The following is a 5,045-nucleotide window of genomic DNA, read 5'->3' as shown; positions in this document are numbered from 1 at the left end:
GGAAGTGGCGCTGTGGCTCAAGTGGTAGAGTGCTAGCCTTGAGCTGAAGAGCTGAGGGACAGTGCCCAGGCCCAGAGTTCAGGCCCCACGACCAGACCCAAAAAAAAAAAAGAAATGTACTCATTACCTTGCTCATGTAACTCTAACCCCTTTGTACAGTATTTTCACAATAAAAAACTTAATTAAAAATATTTCCAAGGAGGCTAAGTATAGCATCTCATTTTTATAGTCCCAGCAACTGAGGAGGCAGAGGTTCAAGAGTAATCAATGTGGGCAAAAAGTTAGCAAGAATCCATCTCAACAAATAAGCCTAGTATGGTGATACTCACTATGGTTTCTACCAGTGTGGGAGGTCTAGGTAAGAGGTTCATGGCTGGGGCTAGCCCAGACAAAATTGCAAGACCTTATCTAAAAATTAATCTAAGAGCAAAAAGGCATGGGAGAGATGGTTGAGTGCTTGGTTCAAGATTTTGAGCTCAAACTCCAGTACTACCAAAACTAATGCATTCAGCCGAGTGCCTGTAATCCTAGCTACTCAGGAGGCTGAGATCTGAGGATCACGGTTCAAAGCCAGCCCTGACAGGAAAGTCTATGAGACTCTTATCTCCAATTAACCACCAGAAAACCAGAAGTGGCATGTGGCTTGAGCTGAAGAGTTGAGGGACAGAGTCCAGGCCTAGAGTTCAAGCCCCACAACTGACAACAAAAACCCAAAACAACAACAACAACAACAACAAAAACCCTAATACATTCAAGGGAATAAAAGTCCTTTAAAGATAAATTAAAGTTATAGGCATAGTCAGAGCCTAAAAATGTCTCTTGAATAAGAAAATTTCCAGAAAACAAATTTCATATGTGTGCGATGTCTTTTGTAAGGTTATACTACATTTTGTCTTCGGTGAACTCTAAAATACCCAAAGATGCACTCTCCATTTTGTCAGGTAATATGAGGTGTCTGAGAGATCTACTTAATCAACCAATGTCAGCAAACCTTGGGATTAAGTCATCCCTGGGGAAAGGATAAAGCTGTGTAATGGGCAATTTCTCAGTTAAAGGAACAAGGATGGGAAATTCTATTATAATCCTAATAGGAAATGTCAATATTTTATTAAAAACCAATAACAATAGTCAACCTTTATTAAGCGCGTAGGAGGGGATCCATGCTATCCATACATACTACATGCATTATCCTCTCTCAACAGCACAAACAGCTTTGAGAGACTTAAAGAGGGTAAGACACCTGTTAACTCCAAACTCCTTCCCAGACATAGGCTGGCTCTCCTTCACTCACCAGCCCTCACTTCTCCATGCAGAGAACTGAGTCCAATTCTCCATTTCTTCTCTTTTGCTGAAGGAAAATCCATAGCTATCATTTCTAATACTGAAAATGTACAATCAAAATCCATTCAGATCTTACTGAGAGAAACACTTCTCAAAGACTCAAGACCAGAAATTCTCATACGAACTCACATATCCACTACATTGATATTGATGAGAGTATACTATCCAATTCCAATTTCATTCTTCATCTTTCTCTATTTGACTGACTTCTGACTTGTTACGTTGTACCAGAAAAGTGCAAATCAAAAACAAAAGAGAGAAGCAATTCTTTCAACCATTCAATTTGGAAGAAGTCTGGTAAGTTCTAATAATACATCTTTAATTAATTAGTTACTTAATGAATATAACTAGCTAATTAATTAATATCCCTCAGGTAGAGTTTATTATTATTTTTTTAACCAGAGAATTTCTTAGCCCATGAAGGAAAGGGCAAAGTAATGATCACCCAGTAGCCTCTGAACTTCAGGACAGTTGGAAGCCCACCTCTGAAGAGTATATCCTCTTTGAAATCACAAAGAAAATTAGGCCTTGAAAAATGCTCAGAGCAATCTGCATACTGGCCACCAGTGAATTCGTTAAGAGCAAGTTTCATTACTATAAATAAGCAAATCAGACTGATCATCTCTTGCTTGCATTTTTTGGTTTTTAATATCCACCACAGAACAAAATACAATTTTAATCTCACTAGTTGTTTAGGCTTGAGAACATTCCTTCCAGGACTCGAAGCAAGAAAATGAGTTAGAGAGGAGACCTCTCTTCAAAGACTCACTCTAGGAATCAGGGTCTTCCCCCCCCCCCCCGTGACATCTGCTATCACGGCTGTTTTGATTTTATTAATACATTATCCATCAGTTTAAAAATCCTCCAGTTTTCTCCATATGTGGTAATCTTGACACAAAAATTCACTATGAGCAAAACCAGTTCATGCACTTGTGTGCTACTTAACCTGGCTCCCAGATCCGCCATGTTGGATCGCTAATGGAATCTTGTATTCCACCTGAACCATTCTTAAGTGGATCTCTCCTTCCTTTCATCATGAAGACTAAACTTCCTATCTTCCAGTCAATCCCATCTGAGAGTCACATTCTAGCCACCAATGAAACTCTTAACTCTTCTGGGAATCCATGAATATATAGATTTTCTTCCTCCATCTATATGAAACAAAATTTCTTCTGTCTGACCTCCTTTTTAAAGCTTCTCCTTCCTAGTAATTTTTCATTTGTTCAGTCTCACAAGTGTTTACTCAGTAAACACCTATTTGAGGCCAAGGCATTGAATTAAGCACCAGGATGCAAAACTGAATAAGACTCAGCCCATGTCAAAAAGGTCCATGTTCTGACATTCTCACTAAATGGGGTGGCAAGACAGGGATAGAGTTTAGCTCAGGACACACAGAACCTCCGAAATACAGCCCTGCCATTCAGCTGGAGATCTGTCTTTCTCCTAACTCTTCATGTTTCTTGTTTTCAGAATTTGGTTTCATTAACATGTGTAAAGATTGTCTTTGTTATCAACCCCCACTGCCCGGAATCGCCAAGCCATTGTATTAGTTCCAGGCCAATAAACCACACAGAGCCCCTCTCCATCTTCCCAACACCAGGAATACTACAATACCTAGAACCCTGAGAATCAAACCCATTTACTCCACAGGTTAGCTTTCTTAACCCACACATGATTTGGGGAAGGTGAAGTTTTCATTCTGTGTGCTTAAGTTATCTTGGCAATCAACCAACAGCCACTAGGCCCCATTGCTTCCATTTCCGATCTTCATAAAGAGCGAAATAAAAATCCCCCCTTCGTTTTAATCTGCTCAGTCTCTAATGTGATATCCTTCATGCATCCTCAGTGAACTGGCCTTTATTTTACCTATTCCAGTTTTTTGAATTGCATTGGCAAACTTTAGGAAAATAATCTTTAGCAAATTGGCACTGAAAGTAATTGAGGCAGAAGATGCTTTTGGTCCCTGAGCCATTGTTTGAGCTGCGCTGTTGGGATGGAAATAAACAGCCTGATATGGGTTCAGATGCATGGATTCTAAAAGCCTGTTTATCATATATTCCAAACCTTTCATCATGGGATAAGCCTCATGCTAAGTGTCACTTGTCATTCTTTTTCTCATCATGGTTCTTCAGGAAGCCCAAATACCATTATGTCCCTTTCTTTTTTAGAAACAAAAATAAAGAAATATAAACTTGAATGCAATAGAGCTCCCCAATGACAGGGACAGAAGAAAAAAAAAATAGGGACCTAGAGAGCCTGTTTCAGATCGTACTCTGCTACTCTGCTTTTGTGGTGCTTGGCAGCAAGTGAGTTCCTTGAGCTGCCCTTCCCTGCTCGATGGGATAGAGGGGGTGAGGAGCCCTGACGCGACCACCTGTGCTAACTAACCAGGAGTGAGGGCCTCTCCAGAGGACAGCATCTCTGCACCCTCGGTCCTTATCTACTGAATTAGCATGGGATTATTTACTATCTCATCATCTACATCTGTAAGACTGAGGCAGGCCAACCGTGTGCCTAAGAACTTCAGGACTTCAGGTCCCCAGTGAACGGCTGAGATCCACTTCTGGATCCATCACCTGAAGAGTCGTGGGACATTAGGGACATTGCCTGGACAAACTTGAAGGCTTGAATAGGAGACTCAGGAAGCTAGTAGTCACCTCATGGCAACTAGCAAAACAATCTATACCTGTAGCCCAAACCAAGGCATCTAGATTTTGTTTGTTCATTTGTATGCTGGTACTCAGACTTGCTGAGCTAGCTCAGAGCCTTGGGCCAAATCTGAGGGTGCTCTACCACTTGAGCCACACCTCTAGACTAGCTTTTTACTGATTAATTGGAGATGGAGTCCCATAGACTTTTCTTGCCTGGGCTGGATTTGAACTATGATCTTCCAGACCTCAGCCTCCCTCTCGAAGAGCTAGGGTTACAGGGGTGAGCCAGATAGAATGCTTCCTTTAGGGGGATGGAGAATGCGGGTGTGGGGGGAGCATGTTTGCCAGCACTGGGGCTTGAACTCACAGCTTTGGCACTGTCGCTTAGTCTTCTTGCTCAAGGCCACACTCTACACCTTGAACTACCACTCTCCTGCCAGCTTTTTGTCAGTTCCTTGGAGATAAGTGTCTCACAGATGTTCTGGGCTGGGCTGCCTTCAAACCTCAATCCTCAGACTTCAGCCTCCTGAGCAGCTAGGATTACAGATGGAAGTGACTGGCACCGGGCCTAGAGTGACTATGTTTTAATTCTTTTTTACCAGGGGGTATTATTTGGAAAGAAGAAACACCAGGTAGAAGCCTCTGGTGTTTTACCCAGAAATCACAATCGTCACAATAAATCCCTCACCAAGGAATGCCAGCCGCTGCTAGCATCCACCATCCACACGGGTGTCCCGGGACTCTTGGTCCCCACCCAGTCCCTTTCCTTTGACATCTAAGCTTCCCTGGAGGAACCTGAACAGGTGCCTGCAGTGCTCCTCCTCCAGAGGACCATGTGGACCCAGTGCGGGCTGGGGTACACGCAGCCAGTGAGGCAGGCCAGCCGCTCCTATAAGCAATCAACACAGGCCTTCAGGCATGAGATTTAATTGCTTGTTCATTATTTTAGCTCACAGGGGCTACGAAGAGTCACGGCATTTCTGAGCACAGCATCTAACAGAACCCTGGGAGCTGTCAGATTCAAAAATAACATCAGCAAGGAGAGAGGAGGCA

The 5,045-nt window shown here is 42.6% G+C and overlaps 1 pseudogene; it reads left to right on the top strand.

Annotated features, from left to right (window-relative positions):
• LOC105993611 overlaps window positions 1–4,771 on the top strand; it is a 12,128-nt pseudogene extending 7,357 nt beyond the window's left edge.
• The last annotated feature ends 274 nt before the right edge of the window (window positions 4,772–5,045 follow it).

This window comes from Dipodomys ordii, unplaced genomic scaffold (genome assembly GCF_000151885.1).
Source record: "Dipodomys ordii isolate 6190 unplaced genomic scaffold, Dord_2.0 Scaffold98, whole genome shotgun sequence".
Lineage (NCBI taxonomy): Eukaryota > Metazoa > Chordata > Mammalia > Rodentia > Heteromyidae > Dipodomys > Dipodomys ordii.
This window is presented reverse-complemented; position numbering and strand designations above follow the sequence as displayed.